The sequence below is a fragment of the Melanaphis sacchari genome, unplaced genomic scaffold (genome assembly GCF_002803265.2).
Source record: "Melanaphis sacchari strain LSU unplaced genomic scaffold, SCAv2.0 Contig34_pilon_pilon, whole genome shotgun sequence".
Classification (NCBI taxonomy): Eukaryota; Metazoa; Arthropoda; class Insecta; order Hemiptera; family Aphididae; genus Melanaphis; species Melanaphis sacchari.
In genome coordinates, this window is record NW_020271213.1 from 1,172,256 (window position 1) to 1,191,465 (window position 19,210).

The 19,210-nt window shown below is 27.4% G+C and overlaps 1 protein-coding gene across 1 annotated transcript in view; it reads left to right on the forward strand.

The window, feature by feature from the left end:
* Window positions 1–14,988: 14,988 nt before the first annotated feature.
* Window positions 14,989–19,210, forward strand: part of LOC112596778 (neurexin-1) — a 233,155-nt gene continuing 228,933 nt past the window's right edge. Inside the window, exon 1 of the mRNA XM_025342563.1 lies at window positions 14,989–15,513. The gene's annotated coding sequence lies outside the window, so the exon portion shown is untranslated. The remainder of the gene's footprint in view (window positions 15,514–19,210) is intronic.

Genomic DNA, 19,210 nt, shown 5'->3' on the forward strand with positions numbered 1-19,210 from the left:
TTTGTCTTAGCAATCAAAACTATATATACTATGTACACTTTAATAAGTATGAATTTGGTTTAAGCTAGGACGTGAATTTAAATTCTCTTAAATTAAAAAACAAAAAAAATGCCTTAGTTAAATGCATACTTTTATTTCAAAACATTTAACAAAAAAAATATTTATTTAATTATATTTATCTACTAAACGATCATTTGTCATAAATCACATAAATCATAATTTATAAGACAATTTGACATTTAGAAAAATATACTGGTAATCAAAATAAATTATTTCTATCATATTTTAATTTTTTTCTCATACACATAAATTGAGAACATTTTTTTTTTTTTTTTTTTGTATGTGATATAATGGTCGAAAACCAATATACGTTTTGAATATTTATTCATTTGCATAAATTATATAATATATAAAAATTGATTTAAAAACCATAAAATAAAATTTAATACATTTTATATTATTTAATATATAAAGTAAATATTGTGTCGATGTTTAAGAGCATTTAGAAAAAATATTATAAAAAGTGTGTACGTTTTGTCATGATATAACTCTTAGCTATAACCATAATATGTAATTATACAATTCAATTAAATATTGTAAACTAAAATAGATTTTAACACGAAACAGTAATATTAAAACGTATTTATGAATTATTCCAATAATTGGTATATATTATTATTATAAACATTTTAGCTACTTATAGTGAATTAAAATAACATTTAGAATATATAGTCAATAATTCAAAATTGATGGCAGACTAAGTTCTATATTCTGTATTTGATGATAATTTAACTTTATTATATTAGTCTGAATACTAGTTGATTCTTCATCAGAAAAAAATTTATGAAATTTAACATAGACTGTGGTCATAAAAATATTAACCATTTATTATTAAAAAAAAATACATACAATAAACATAACTACAAGAACCATTTTTATTGTATTTTTTTTTTTTAATCAAACAATTCTTAAAATTTCATTAAGTGATTTTTCATAATTAATAATTTGTGCTTTTATAAAATATACTTACAATTTGTTTCATTTTAAAATTAATTAATCAAGTGTGTAAACAGCTACAGTTTCAAGCAAACTGAAGATCAAATAAGTATAAATGAAAATGAAAAAGTATATTTTGAAAACAAAATAAATATGTCAATTATTATGTTAAATACTTTTTAGTAGTAATTTAAATATCTTATAATACACTTCACTATTGCTAATAGTATTTATTTTTTAGTTTTTTTTTCAGCACTTACTTATGTATTAATGTATTTTCAACAACAGAACTTAAGTAAAAAAAAAATAAGAGTAAAATCACCTAAATTTACTAAGCTAATTCTATGACATTAATATCTAGATCACATAAATTACATTGCCAATTCTGAAAAATAATATAATATAATGTATTAGGTATATTTACACATTCTTGATATTTATAATAATATCATTAAAAAATAATAATTAAATTATAGTATTTTAACATAAAAATATCTTAAGATTCTTTAAGTACCAAGGATTTTTTAATATTTCTTTAAATTAATGTAAAATATGTATAATTTCATATTTTACACGATATTATTAAATAATAAAATTTAAGTATAACATTTTCATAACAAATAATTAGATTTTTCAAGTATATTGAAATTTTATTTTTCTTAATAATTGTGACATCAGAAACAAGACTCATTTAATTTTTTTCATTATTCTCAAAATTGTATTAATTCTTCACCAGTCAATATTTTATTATTTTTCGCAAATAAAATTAATAAAATATAATTCTTTAAATATTCAATTTTTAATTTTCACTTTTAATCTTATATTATTCATATCTTAATTAATTTTTTCTCATCATATTAATCTGACTTTTTTATCTTATATTAGATGTATCTTCATATTATGTATAGCTCTAGTTACCTATTTAATTTCTGTATTGTAATAACGTATATATAAATATTTTACATTTTTTTCTACAAAAACAAGATTAAATTAATATGTTGTATTTATTTATTCTTTGATAACAAATACATATAAGGTCAATTTAAATAAATAAATTATAATATAACACATCATTATTTCGACATAAACTCACTAATAATGATTGAAAAACATTATTACAGCATACATTTTATAATTGAAGTAGTCTTACTTTTTTTCGTTATTGTTTTTCAATGAATTGATCTCCATTTATATAGTGAACAGTACAATACTAAAATAATACAAAAAACCAAATAAAAACCGATCAATACATATTTTTTTTAAATATTATGAAACACGAAACTAGAAAAATCGTATCGTATTGTAGGTGTATTGTAGGGTAATATAAGGGATGTAGCACATTTAAATTCAAAGATCGTTTATCATCGCTTACAAAAAATGATTTTGATCGGAGATTTGACAGTCTATTATTCTAAGAATTTATTTTTATTGTATTAATATTGTTATTTTATAACTGTAGTAATAATCTTGATGGTTAAACGTATTTGTATTAAAACCAAATCGCATGTCTTGGTTAGTAATTATTATGATATGATCTCTTGTAAAAACGTGGTTCTTGTTAAATTCCAACTCCAAACCGGCACATCGTAGAACGATGTTAACACGTTTATGATATATAAATAGCTCGAAATAAATAATTAACCATCTAAATAGTTTGTACGTTCCACTGGGAATAACATTTTATGAAAAATACATACAATAATAGCCGAAAAAATGCGGAGAGGCTCGACGTCACTGAGGAAAGCCCGGGGCCACGCGGGAAAATCCATCGGTACACTGGACGACCCGGCGTCCAAGTCGACGCCCGCCGCGGTCGGTATTGACGTCGGCGATCGCTGCTACGTTCAACACTGTCGGCACCGATGGTTGTTGTTCCTCCCGGTTTATCCATTTTAAATATGCCGTTGCTTACTCGACCAGTAATATAACCACTCGGCTGGTAATAGTAACTCGATAAGAGTACCGTCCAAGCTCGTCCGGACACTTGATCGATATTGCTACGCGCATAACAACACGGCGATATCGCACGAAAATCGTTTCTAGTCATCATCCCGAATGCGCGTATGGTCACCAAGCATTGATCGGTCGGGAAAGTTGGCAGCATGTTGTGCCTTATTGCGACCGGTACACGCCGTCGGTCAAACCCGCGCTCCGCGCCATACACAGCTCTGGCCGGGAAGTTGCCGGGAAGTTAGGTAATTATTGTTCACCTCCGACGATAATAGAGTGCTGGTGCGGCGTTCATTCGCGACGACCAGCGTGCTTGGATGCCGACCGACTGCGTATGGGAAGTTCGTGTATTATGCGGCGAACATTGGCCAAAGTCTCAAGATGGCTTCACGTAACTCACAATTTAGCTTGTACATGATACTGTTTAAACTTTAAAGAAATACGAATTGCGTGGCAATAAAATGTTTTACTCAATAACACAAAAACAGTACTTCGAATGGCAAGAACAGCAATACAAATATTTGCAAATGTTATGATTCTGACAATTTTTGTTTAAATATGAACTTCTAACAGTTTTGAAAAATAAGTGACCATTTAAAATGTCTACGATAACAACCTCTATAGAATATTGTATTCAGTTTTTAAGCTTTTTAGCCAAACCTAAACAATTTTGTAATACTTGAAAAAAAATTTAAAACATTCAAAAACAACATAATACTATAAATAATGATTTTAAAATTTCATTGCATATAAAATGATAATCATGCGAAGAAAAAAACATTTTAAGAAATAGTTAAGCCGTTCAAATTTCTTTGATTAATAAATATATATATATATATATATATTTAAATAGCAAAATAACAAATTTTTCCAAAAGATCGTTATTATTATATGATTGAAAATCAATGTTTCAAAATTTTTACTACAATTGCTTAAAAAAATGTATGCAATTTTTCTTTAAACTTTGTTTTAAATAATAATAAGAAAAAAAATTATAAGATATATTTACATTACATTTTCAAATTTTAAATATAGGAGAAATAGGTAATATGCATTTTCATTATTATATAATTTCGTGATTTTAATTATGTAAGTATTTTTAATTTAAAATGCTTATAAAAAATATTATTATTCAATATATCTATTTTTTTGATTGTGTTGAAAACAATTTACGAGGAACCATATTTTTAGTTTTCATATTATTTTACTCATAAACAAAATTGTATGTTGCAGAAACGTTGTTGGTTTTGATTGATGAGATCTCTGGATAGATATTATAAAAGATTTCTGTATGAACGTTTAGTTTCAAAAATAGCGTTCCAGAATTAAATGTGCATAAGATTATACTAAAATTATTATTGTTCACTATTTCTTTTATACGCTTATCAACGAAATGAAAACCGGTTAGGTCATAGGCCATAGCTCTACTTTTTTTAAAACTCATCTGTCAGATATATTCTTTTATTTATTTATCAGTTTTATGAATTTTATCAAGTAACAATTGAAATACTATTTTATAACGATAATTTTTTATAATTATAATATATAAAATTCAAAGTAAAATTTCATTGATATATTATATTTTAGCAAGCATAATTTATTTATTAAATATTTTAACAGAATTTTATAAAATTTTAAAATTTTATTTTATTAAGTACATAATATGTAAAAAAATAATACTATATCTATATTATGTAGTTTTATAATAAATTACATTTGGTTTTGTTGAAGCAAAATATTAGTCTCAAAAATTTCAATGTGCGTATTTATAAATATTGAATCACATCATTAACCTTCCAAGTATAATACAAGGAAAAAAACTTTCAATTGTTACACAGACGTGATTATAAGTATAATAAGTCAACGTCCAACGATGGCATATTAATAATAGGCTTTTAACTTAGTGCGTAAAATATACACACTCACAAAACGCCTTACTGTGTATGCAGTTATATGTTGAATCTATACTGTAGTTATATTACAGTATCATTATAATCATTAAATCAAGTCAATATCTATATTAAATGTCTAAATTCTATTTAAGTTTGAATTTCTACATTTCACAATGTATTTAATTGTAATGAGTTAATGCAAAATCAGAAGACAAGAATTCGATTATTTTGAATAAAAATTATAATGTATATAAATATAAATATTAATATAATTAATTAAATTCAATTTGTAAAATTACTAACTAGCTTAAAAAAACAAGCTTGCATGTTTGAATTAATTAATGGATACTTTTCAAAAAGTTTAGTATTTTTAAATTATGTGCACGGTAAGTTTTGACCTATTCCAAGTATGAATAAAACCAAAATGTGATTGTTAAAAATATTCATCCAACGAAAGCTAAGAAATACAAACTTATATTCAAGCTTATAAAAAGTCTTTACATTAATAACTATTAACTAGGCCGTGTGAAAAATTAAAATAATACCAATAAAAATATTTAGAATTAGTTAATATTATTTTATTATTATATAACATTAAATACTAGATACATTTATTGAAAATAGTACAATATTATCAAATTAAAGATACAAAGTACTTTAGAAAAACACTAATTAAAATAGTAAATACTAAATATTATGCAAGATACAATTGTATTTCATGTATTGCTCATCCCAGAGTCCTAACTATAACTAGAACATAAAGTTGTGAATTGTACTAAAATGTAGATAATGATAGTTATGTTGTATTGCTGAGACAGATTTTAAATTATTCATTTCATATTAAATTATTATAATAGTGAAAGAATGATATAAAACTTTTACAACTAAAAAAATACTAATTAAGTAAAATTAGTGTTTAATAATTATTATACTATACTGCGTTAATGTATGTTTGAAGAATTTCACATTTATCATATCACACAATATATTTAGTTTTTATAGCAAGACATATATTTTATTAATGTGATATTTCTAAGATTTTAATACCAATGCTTTAGCCGCCTAAAGGAGCAATCAGATAAGCTTTAAAAAGCAATCCATTTTACGAGTAGATTTGGGTGGTAAGCAAGTTTAGTATACAGACATCTGTTATAGGTACTACTGCCAAGTTGGAGATTAATAATATATTTTTAAGCTTTTTCTAATAAATTTTTATAAATATTTGTCAGTTGTTGACAGTGAAATTATACTTATTTTAGTTTTTGATTGATTGTCATTTGTAGTCGCTTTAGTTTATGAGTTAGATTGGTATAGGTATAGATATATAATTTTGTGGATATTAAGCTCTTTATTTATGCTATTACTTTGAAGTGGAGGAGAACCAGGATTTTTATTGTAGAATAGTAGTAAAGTATTGAGTACTTCAGCGTAATCCATCAATAAGAAAATCAGAGGATGATTTTATACGAGCTCTTAGATTTATATTGGTGCTGACTACTGAGATAGGATTGAAATGTTTCCAAATTAAAATTACTCTGTAAATTAATTGGCTGATTTAGTTTAGAAAGAAGAGCAGTTTCAATAGTAAAAATGATAGGTGAGTGATCAAAACATAGTTCGTGTACATTGTGTATTGTGGTTTATAGAACAGTGTAGTTTTGTGATAGTGAGATCGAATATACCAGGTGTTTCAAGAAAATAAATTGAGCTAAGAAGTAGTAAATGAGGAGAGTAGACATCATAGTATTTTTAATAAAGATATTAAATTATAGGTATTTTATGAATTTAATATGCTTCGTTTAATATTGTTTTTATATACCTCTATAATTATGAATTAATGTTTTAAATAGCTGAGGAAGTCTGTATATGCATATATTTAAGTTAATAATGATATTACTTTAATTGACGAAACACTACTTTAATTTCTATCAATCATTGTATTATCTAACAATACTTTATAGACAGAAAAGCGATGGAACTGCCCACAAAAACGTTTACAAAAACGTTAACTGGTTAATTAAAATAAGGAAAAATTAATTTTTTTATCGCAGTTAATAATATAGCAATTAAAAATTAAAACTACTAAATGGGGCTTGTAAATCTGATTTGTTTGGTAATAAAAATAACTTATGCAATTAACTAGAAAACTAAGTAGTAATAAAAGGTGAAATAATATGAGTGACACGTATACACCACCATCAGTCAAAGAAAAATAATTAATTGTTGTTAGAAAACAAAAAATATATTTATATACTCAGGTATATTACACGTAGTTATCATAATTTTTTTTTTTTTTTTAAAAATGCAGGTATTATAAATTATATCCATAGAATTCAATCTTTAATATTGGCATAAAAAGTCAGTGTTAATCTCATGTGACCGATGATTTGGGAAAGTAACACGCATTAATCAAAAGTCAATGACGAAAAAACGTAGTTATAATTTTTCGAAACCTGATCATAATACTACACAATTACTTAATGCGACTTGCTCGGTGACAAGTTTTAGGTCTGTCGATGTGGACGGGAGCTGACGTGGTTATTCGTGATGGTGAAGGTTAACGCGTACGATAGATGATAATATTAACACAGTTATCGGTTAATCAAGTTATATATCAGAACGTCAGTCCACTTGTTTAGTCTAAATTATGATTAAGATTAAGACTTAAACAATATAACAAGTACCAATAGGATCATGATGTTGGCGGTGGTGGTGGTGTACTGAACGGCACGGTGGCAACGACAGCTGAGAACGTAGACACGGAACAGCGTTAGGTACCTCCTTTTCGAAAAATATTTACTTTTTTATCTCGTCTTTGTTACTGTAGTCGTTGCACTGTTTGTTGTGCTTACTCGTGTACTTTTGAACAGTAATAGAAAAGATATTACGCCGACCCAAGGTACGGATCCGTATCATATTCGCTTCACTTTTTTGCTCATTATTAGGTAGTAATTCAAAAATGATCACTTTTTAAAATCGCAACACGATAACTGTTTCGTATCGAATTAATATAACTAATTAAGTACAAAATATGTAGTATCGACTTGATGTGGTGTAAATAATGAAAAATTGAATTTGGCAATAATTCAACAATGAGCACTTTAATGATTGTTTTTATTTTAATTTTCTTAATCGGATACACTGAATGTCTGATATAATGTGTTTTTTTATTCTCTGTTTCAGCGTTACATTTACATTTATACATTTCTATGACAAAAAGTCGATGGTCATTTAAAAAATATAAAAACATATTACGTAAAATGTAAAAAAAATAGATGTCCATAGCTTCATATTGTATTAGCATTTTAAAATACTTTTTTTTTTTTTAAAGCAGTTTTCAATGCATTAAGTAATTGTAACATTTTATAAAAACGTTACAATATTGTAAACATATCCATAAAAATAACAAGTACATTGTTTGTGTAAAATAATAATTTATCTTGTATGGTTTCTTGATCATAATCAGCAAATACATTTTTGTTTTATGTTTTTCTTGTTTATTTTAGCTTTTTATGTTACAGTGAAATTTAGGTATTTAAAATAGATGAAACATAGATAATGCAGTGATACAATAATATTGTAGTGGTGATATAGTGTGGTACATAATATTAGACAATATTTTAAAATTAAGTCCATTTTGAAAATTAAAATTATAGATAGATACACATTTTTTGCGAAGTAGGCTCATTGTTACATAAATAATAACTACATTTTGTTAAAAAATAATTATTTTATCTTTAATGTTAATTAATTATTTCAATCAAAATTGTCATAACTCATAACTATAATTTGAAATTTTGTGATGCTGTCAAAATTCTGCATGTGATGAAATTGAAACAAATAAAATTCTCATGATAAGTGGTTGCTGGTTAGTGATTACCCATATATGGCTTGTGACTTCCTGTTGAAAATTATAATTATTTTATAATTACATCATCTTTAATTTAAATTAGTATTGGTATTTATTTCTATGATGTATAATTTAAACTACTTTAGTTGATATAAAGCAAACCGATAACAAAATATTTAAACATAAAATTGTATAAATATATCAAAAATCGAACTATCAAAATTAATTACATCAAAAATAAACAAATTTGTGTGTTACTTTACTTAGAAAAAATGACACAGAACATAACAAAAAAAAAAAAAAAAAAAAAGAAAAGAAAAGATTACTGCATTACATAAATAAACACGTTTAGTAATCATTGTTATAGTGTCTTTATTCAAAAATAAAAGTGTATCAGAAAAAAATTGAACGATTTTTATGAGTTTTTTATTGGGTGGAAGTTTATATTTGATATCAAAACAAGCTTTTAGTAAAGACTTTTTACTCTATTAACTCCGCATCAAAATCATCAAATAAACAGCTAGAGTTAGCTTACTAAAAAAGTAAAAGCATTTTTTACTTATCACGTGTACAGGTGTATTTTTACAAGATAGAAACTAAATTCAATGTCAGATTACTATTCAAAATTAGATTTATATTACAATAATTTATCCATTTTTTTAGAGATTGAGTACAATATAAATATCACACATATGTTATTAGTTACAGAACTGAGATTAAAACTATAAATTGTTAATAATATTTCTCAATTATAATATTTTATACCAAATTTTTTTATTAAAATGTTATTGTATCAAATTAAATATAAATAAATACTTTTTAGATTATTATCCAATTGTTTTTGTTTTAAAAACATTAATTATAATATTAAAATATTTAGAATTTACAGAAAACGCGTAATTTTATGTGAGTATTAAAGATGTATAATTTATATCCAAGAGAACGTTAAAATGTCAATTTTTTTTCTCATGATTACGCCGTAGCTAATTACTTATAAATTTTAATACTTCAACTTGTTTCGATCATATACTTTTGAAACGGCTGCGTATACGAGTTGATTTCCGGGTACCTACTCGTATTTACTGCACTAATACCGTTGAGTTGATTCCCGGGTCAATACATATTTTTTTCAATATTTATTCAAATATTCAGCCTATTAGCGTAACCCAAGAAACACCACAAGGAGGTTGGATGACAAATTTTTCAAAAACGTTCTTTTTAGTTTTTTCATATTTTTATTTATTAATTATTTATTGTATTATATTATATTTATTATTACTTAAAAATATTTAATAATTGGGTAAAAATGTATAGCACATTGTTTTTAAAAATTAGTATCTGGTAAATAGATTACCAGTATACCACGACATCACTTTTCTTAAAAAAATTGTTTCCTTTTTTTAGTTTTTCTTAGATTTCCTAGTCTCATTGTCCCTGAATTTTATATTGATATGCAACAATAGGGAATAGTCTCGTACACATCTCTTAATGATCCAGGAATCAACTCCTACGTAAAGTAGGTCTCGGGAATCAACTCATACCGTTTGAAACAGTTAATGGTGGTGATTTCGCTTTGAACGATTAAACCGAATTAGCAGACATATAGGGACCTACTACACGATATAATTTATGATTTAACCTCTGCTTGACGGCGTTATATATATACTATAATTATAATCGACATTGATATATTATTTATAAATTAATGAGAGAACTATTATAAGTAAAAAAAGTGATGGAAATGTTTTAAATTAAGATTATATATATATATTATTATCTATAGTCAAATGGTTTTTTTTGTATTTTTATGATAATATTTTAGTGCTTATACAAAATTCCAACAAGTATAATTTAAAAACTGATAAATTATATAGATACATAATGAAAACAAGTTTAATATTATAGTTTTAAATAAATTTTAAAAGTCAACATGGTTCATGCTTTTATGGGCTAGGCCAGACCAACTAAACTATATAGATAAGACTAAATTATAATTTAAAAGTTTGAATCAAACCAAAAACATTTGCTGTTGTAAATAATACATTGAAAAAATTGGACCATTATACATAATTTTAAATAATTTACACTGAACTGAACCAATATTAATTGAAGATCAAATTGGAACAGATTTTTTTTTTAAATATTAGATCAAATTGAAATTATAATAATATAAATAAAGAGCTAACTGGGTTAAAATGTATTCATATTATATATTTTTATTTACAAAATTGTTATTGATCGATAATTTAAAAATGTATGTTATTTAGGTTATTTCTATTAAAATATAAAATAATAATAATATTATTTTTCATTTAATAATTAAGTTAAATGTGATATTTTTTTTTTGATAGCATAATTTAAACATTATATGAAAATAAGAAATCAAGTACCTCGAATATTCTATCAACTTATTTTGTAATAAAATTATTTCGTCGTAAAATGATACAAATCATAATATATTATTAACTGCATTTGTTGCCCGAAATAGTTATCTATATATTTTACTCAGAACTTAAAATAGTATATTCTATAAATTACTGATTTGTTAGGATCTACGAATTATGAATAATTCATGAAAATTGACAGTTGTACACAAATCATAAGTTATAACTCTTTACACTATTTAATAGTTAAACCAATTAAAATTGTTATATTTCGATTTCTAAGTATAGGTAGTATTGTTTGAAATAAATAGTAATTTTAATATTGTAACCGAGATCGGAGATCGGTCTGTTACTGGAATCAATCTTGCACATAAACCGGTTATCAGACCAGGTCGATAATAAATACAACAATAATATTATTCGATTGAACCAAATTTCAACACAGGTTAATATTAGGTGCAACTCCAGCGTCGGATAACTGCACTGTTTGTGTAAGTAAACAAAAAAATTGCGAAATACTTTATAGGTACGTGGGTATTAAATAAGACAGCGAGCATTGATTCCGTTTGTAAACGATCATAGTCATAATTTTAATATTATAGTTAATTAGTGTTATTTTGCCATTGACGATGGAGATGATATTATCAATAATAATGATTGTCTGCGAAATGAATAAAGAAAAAAATTACTTTTTAAAAACGTTCATAACATGCAATAGGTATTTGATATATTTTTTGATCACATCATTTCTCTTATCGATCTCCGATTGCGTGTTTTTCGATCAAACGACCCTTGAACACACGACTTTTGACGATAAATTAATGATCCACTCATGTCATAGTAGTCCATGCGGAGCCGTCCATAACAATATTAAATATAATAATATGTGATCTGCCTCGTGCGCGCGCGCGTACCGAACGGGACGGCGCCGAACAGTCGGCTGACGGACAGCGTGCAAACATGATAGCTGCTGTAGGCCACTGTCAAAAACGATGGTGCGTGCAAAATACAACGCAAACGTCAATCGCCTAACACACAGCCGAAAATAATTTGTATAACACACTTGTCAAGATGACGTATAACCGTTATAGGTAACGATTTAGTGGTTGATTTTGATTTTTTCAATATTATATCGTTTTGTTCGCTGTTTTTAGACATATAATTGTATACTACACAATATCGGTTAAATCGGACCGTTAAAGTGGTAGTCTGAAAATTGCTGACTTTTAGAGTAGATTCGCTTTCGATTTACTTTTCTTCTGGATGTTATATGATTCAGTATCATCACGGTATTAAAATAGTCGTCGTAAAACTGTCGACTAAACGTTTTCCGTCCTCTTGATTCTACTTACGGTTTACACTACGTTGTATAATATTGTTCGACATAATAATATTTTGGGAATGATTTATTTTTTTGATAACGTTATAGACCAATACTTAAAGTGGTACATAATTAATATATAATGCATCGGTTAATATTATTTAATATTGGTGTTTAAACTTTGGCGGACCGAGTTTTGATGCACCTACTTTATATTTTAAATGAAGTTCCGGCAATGTTCAGTGCCGTCGCTCGCTATATTTTTCGAGACCCTAGGGCCTAGGACTTGTGGAAAAAAAAGCTCAAGCATTTCATTGGTATTAATAATTTGTTCCTTTAATTTATCTATTTAGTAATATATAATCAATTATAAATGTTAAAATTATTATATCTTAGAAAATCTAAATTATTAGATATAAATTTAAATATATGATATACTACTATAGAGTAGTTATGGAATTTTAGAAAATATTTTAAGTTAGAGTGCTGAGAGTTAAAAAAAGTTTGGAAAACCTTGCCCTAGGTAAATTTTAAATAAAATGCAATTTATTAATCCCATTTTTACGTTTTATCAGTTCTGTACTGTTTACAATCTTTATGTAGAGGTCGATAAGGTTACGAATGGTAACGGAAGGTAGAATAGGATCTAAATCGTACAAAGCACATAATAAAAAATGTATATTTATACAACGCAACTACTATATAGTTATATTCACAACAATACTTAGTTTGCTTCGAAGTACTGCAGCTATAGCAGTATAGCATGTGCATGGTGAAGGCAGAAGAGCTTGCAGCTGCCTTTTTTTTACCATACATTTTTTTTTTTTATCATATTTAAGCTTGAATATAAATATTTTTTTTTTATAAGCTTACAATCACTTTAAAGTACTTTTAGATTTTGATAGATAATCTATAATTTCTTATGCATTTGAATGTATTAATTGCATTAAAATATTATTGTTTAAGAAAGTATGATTTTTGTAAAAGCTTTTTGTTAATACAAAATTCTATAACACTAAGGCTCAATAATGATTGGCCAGTTATTAACCGTATATATAACAAAGATAAGCCTGTAATTTTGTTGTTTTAAAAGTTTACCTAAAAAATATGTATTGTTATTAATTTTTTTAAGATCTGAAGTGTTAGAATATTTATGATGGACATATTTTTGTTTTATGCAATGATTGTTGATTTTATGATACGTAACATTTTAAAAATACAACTTTTGAACCTCAAATTAATATACGTATTTAAGCAAACAAATAAGATACAATGTAATAATATAATTTAAATTTGTTATATTGATTGACGACATTGAATTTAGGGAGTTATGGACAGATTTTAGGGATTATAATCACACGGTATATCCTTCAATTTTTTCCTACGTCATAGCTTACTCTACCATAAAAACTTGAGCACGCTTATTACGGGTCTATAGTGATATAAAATATGCAATAATTAATATAATTTCTTTTATACTTCCTCATATTATTCTTATAATTAAAATAAATTCTGGTGAAGTTTTAAAATCTTATAATTAAAATTAAATATATCTATAATGTCCGAATATCCTAATATTGCTCAATGAATCTACAATCTGCATGTAAATAAAATACGTATAACGAGACCAATCGTACGACAATTAGAAAAAATCAATAATTTTGAATGATTAAATTGGTTAAACCAAAACTTCAGGAGATAATAATGTGTAGGTACGCGGTATTCGTTAGCTAAATCGTAACCAGTAAAAAAGATGATTTTCCGCGTTTCATCGACATCATGACGACAATATTATTTTTTTTGGAAATACCGCACTATTATTGAATAACAGTTCGACAAATTCAAGTGTTTCTATATGTAATATTTATCACCCGCGAACCATACTCAATCGACGTGTTCCGTGTAATTTAGTGTGTTATTAAGACGGTAACAACAACAAAAACTGTGTAACGACAACATTTAACGTCGTCATCATTATCATCATCATCATCATCAACGTGTGACATCGATATATACCGTGTTGGTTTTGTTAAACGCGTGTGAGTACCGCGAAATCATATTATTGTATTACATTATACGGTTTGGTGGATGTAGCGACGACGTCATGTTGTCCTCGACCGCGTCGCGTAGCGTCGAACGGTGTGAGTGTGTGTAAAAGTTCGTGAGAAACCGTCGGCGGGCGGGCTGGTGGACGGCAGTGGTGGACGTTGCGTGCACGCGTGGTCGCGTGAGCGGGACGGGTCGGCGGTGTGGCGGTGATCGTACGTAAACCGCCGTAGTAAAGCCCGTCGTAAGGGTCGCCGCTCGCGCCGTCGCTCTAACGACGGTATATTATACGCACGCCGCCGCCGCCGCCGTTGTTTTCATAGTGGAAAGTCCACGCGCGTGTACACCCCCGCCGCCGCCAGGCCGACCGGCTCATACCGCGCGCATCCGTCGCGCGGTCGGCCGACATCGCCGAACCGTCGGCCGCCATCGCATGGACGACTTACGCCGGGCCGGTGGCGGAGGGGTAAAAGTACGAACGCGACGACGACCGCGCGCGCCGCGTCACGTCCACCGCCCGTCACGCCAGCAGTCCGTAGTAGTCGTCTGTCCGCTTCCACGTCGCCCGTTCGTTCGGTCGTCCGTCCGCCCGTCCGTGTCTGTCCGCGTCTTCGGCGTGATCACCGTACTCGCACGGCGTCCTTCTGAATCCCCGGAGACCCCGTCCGATTGTCTCGCACGAACCCGATTCGTTCCGGTTCACCTCGTCGATTTATTTTCTCTCATTTCCATTTTCAACCCTGTCGAACAACTCTTTTGCGTCTCTGTGCCCCGACCGTGAAACTCGAGCGTGATCAATTCGCGAGTGCCTCTCCCCTTCTCAGTCCCCTAGCACTCACCATCGTTTAGCGATTCCTTCTATTCAAAAAAAAAAAAATAAAATTAATTAATTAATTGGCCTCGATCAGCTTCACTGTCATATACGGTACGACTCATCCGACAGTGACGAGTGGAACTCTGGTCGTCGTCCATCTCCGTCGCGCCGGGACAGTGGCTGCTGCGGCAGCCAGAATCGTCTACGGGTGTCGATCTATTACGATTACTTGCTAGCAGTTCGGCCAATTCGTCACACACGTGAGTAAATAACCTTCTTATATGATATTATATCGTATAGACATTATTCATATGTCATATGATAAAATTATCGTTAGTTCTCTTGTCTTGCGGATAATTTAATATTATTATAAGCGGCGTGTTTGACGCACGATACCTATATAGAGGTGGCTGGTTTAAGAAAAAAAAAACATAAATAAACGTAAGCGCTGTTGACAAATACAAACAGTTCCGGCAAATGATTATTCCGAGCACTTGGGTATCCGACGTTTTGTTTTGAATCATTTCCCAGAATCCGCGACGGTTAAGTCATGTGCGCGATTTTCCCCGCCATTATTCAAATACAACGTGTCTTGATTAGTCTTTTACGTTATGATGTGCTACGATCTAGTATCTACTAGCGGCGATAAATCAAAGGCAAAAGCAATACATGGCTGTGTATTCTAGTTTTCCCCACTTTTTTATTTTCACCGGCGTTTTTGTAAACGATAAACTTCTGCGGATTTATGGATTCTCAGAAACGCTTATCGTGAACCGCTGTGAGTAAATTTCACCGTTACCTATACATACATAATATTATTATAATACAAAACGTCACCTACAACCACGACATAATTATATTCTTTCGTGAATAATGATATAAACACGTTAAACATAATAGTATTAATAATTTTATAATAGAAGAATAATGTCAACCATTGGATGGAAAAATTCGATACTTATTGACCAGTGGTTTAGGCATTTTTTATTTTCATAATATAGTTGTTATTTAAATATGTTTTTTTAATACGTTACGTTTGAATATAAATACGTTTCAACATTATTGTCTTTACGCTATCATATTTAGTGTATTGTGATCCATGATATATGCAAACGGCTGTGTTAAATTTAACTTCTAGGTACTATTAGCGATATACCTATTTTGAGCTATGCTTATTGTAAAATAACGAATAATTTAGTACATTATTACTTGTCGTTATTGTAGTTAATATTTAATTTTATTGAAATTATTGTATAATAGGCGTCTATTTAATATTTTTACTACGTTTCGTTAATTTTTTTAATTTTATTAATATGAGTGTATATAATATATTAATTGTATCAATCAAATTATCTCCAGTACAGAAGGAATTTTCTATTTTTACTGATTTTAATATTTGATCATAGTTTTTTTTTATAAAAAAGTACATAGGTTATAGGTATTCATTTGGATAGACTTTATATATAGTTTAACTGAATTTAATTTTTTAACAATGTGTTTATAGATGGTTTAATACGGTTAACGAGTGATGTAGTTACAGGAATGTACATTTTCAAACGTGATACATTCGAGTATAAAGTATGCACAGAAAAGGTGTAAAAAAAATAAAATATATAACTCACTATTTTAATTTTTTAATTTAGTATTATTGACCAATTGTCACATAAAAATATCTTTATTATATAAGTAAGTGAAGAATATTTCTAAAATATTTATAGAAAAGTACAAAAAAAATACTAAATTAATTATTTTGTGTAAGATACGCGAAAGTATGCGTGATAGAATTCATCAGATGAATAATTATACTTTCTAATTATAAGATTAGACCATATTGCTTAATTAATTATTTTAACATTCCCGAGAAGTATTTTAAAATTGATTCGGCAGAATATTGATAATCTGACTATTTACATGCATACCTACTATTAGACTATATTCGTATTTTCTGTGAAATAATTTCAAAATAAATTAAAACAATTTTTATTTTCATAATAAGTTTTGATATTATTGTATAATTTATGTTATGTAGTTATGGGTTTGTTAAAGTTTTTTTAAAATATTTTTATATTTGCGTTTGTAAGACTACGTTTTGCTCTTTTAATTTTGATTATATTAAAAATAATTATACGCTTAGACGACTATGTACCTGTACATAAGACTATAATAACCCTGTAATAAGATGCGTAAAGTATTTATGCACGTTCTACATAATCTATAGGTTGGTAGACCCATATATTGATATATATTGACGAACATAAATAACTTTAGTCGTAAACAACGATATTGAAAAATAACCAAGTAGTTGTGCAAAATTAATAATATTGAAAAATTATAATTTATTATACAATTTTACTTAATTTTTAAATAGTATATTTAATTACATACATTCGTTAGTTGTTATTTATTTATTTTTTTTTTTAATAATTGTATAGTTTTAAAATAATATTGTGACATAATATTTATTTGTTATAAAATACAAATGTTGAATAATTACTATAAATGTATAGAAAACAAATAGCAATGCCCATATTTCGATTGAAAACATTATCAAGTTAAAATATATTAGGGTGATATACGTACATGTACCGTTATCGAAGGATAATATTATACTCTGGATGCTTTTGTCTTTTGATCAATCGAATTTGTACTTGTCCCAAATATGCTATTGTCAACCATAGTAATAAAATAACGCTGCACATTTAGTATTCGTGTTATATATAGAATAGGATATCTATAAGTCTATACTATACATGTCTACATATTCTGAAAACTTTTAATTTTAAGTATAGATAAAAAGTATTATGCCTGTAATTTTCATTTTTTTAAGTCGTTTTTGGAATGATTATTGAAGAATTTTCATTCAAATCTCAACACGTCTTTTAAGCTTTTTGGCCAAGCATGGGCATTTTTATCGAGATTTGTAAAAATAAAACTAAAAAAATACAAAAGCATATAAATTGATTAAAATCAATCTTAATATTTTTAAAAGTATTTAAGATAAATTTGTTTATAGAAAATGAAAATTTTAGTATTAGTGGAGTTCTTCAAGTTTTTACAATTATTATTATTTTTGAAATTACATCAAAATTTTATTTTAAACAAAGTAGAAAAAATTATTTTACAATTCAATAGTGTCATTATTAGAATTTCAATCATTAGTAAAAAATGAATCTTTTTTTGTACTGAACTTTTTTTTTCATTATTATTTTCGGGTTAGAAAAAAAATACATTTTCAGGTTAAATATATTAAAATTAAACATCATTTTATTTTGTAACTTTATAATATTTTACACATTTTCGTGATTTTGACAAGTTGAAAGATTTTGAATTTAAAGTACCTATATTCGTAAAACAAAATTATTAATATTATTCCGATAAGAACAACTTAATCCATCAGTAAATGCGTATATATTTGTTGTAACACGATTAGATGTGCATGAGCGTAGCGCTCACTTTTCCAATTTTTACTGTTAAAAGTTTCAAATTTAACTGTAAGTGAGAATTTTGTTATGGATATCTAATTAGATTACTATGATCATTTATTATTAATAAATGGTGGATTCATTACTTAGTTAAAACTTGTTATAAATCAAAAAATAAGGTATAAATCTTTGGTATAAAATTAAAATAAACATATATGTGTTATAAATAATTATTATAGTAGGAGTGCGCCCATAAAGCTCACTTTATCAGAACTGGCAAGTTTAATCTACTGTTATTTAAACACAAAACAATGAATTGGGGTTATTTTATTTATAGAAAAAATTGCATGTAATATAACACAAAGGTAAATGTAGTTTTCAGCAATTTAAAAATTAAATTTAAATCAGCCGTAGCTTAATATTAATAGAATGTGCACTGCGTTTTTACGTGTCTTCTAACAGTTTAAGAGGACCCTTTTTTTTAAAATTTCAAACATTTTTACCAAGTCTAAAAATTTAATTGGTAGGTACTAAA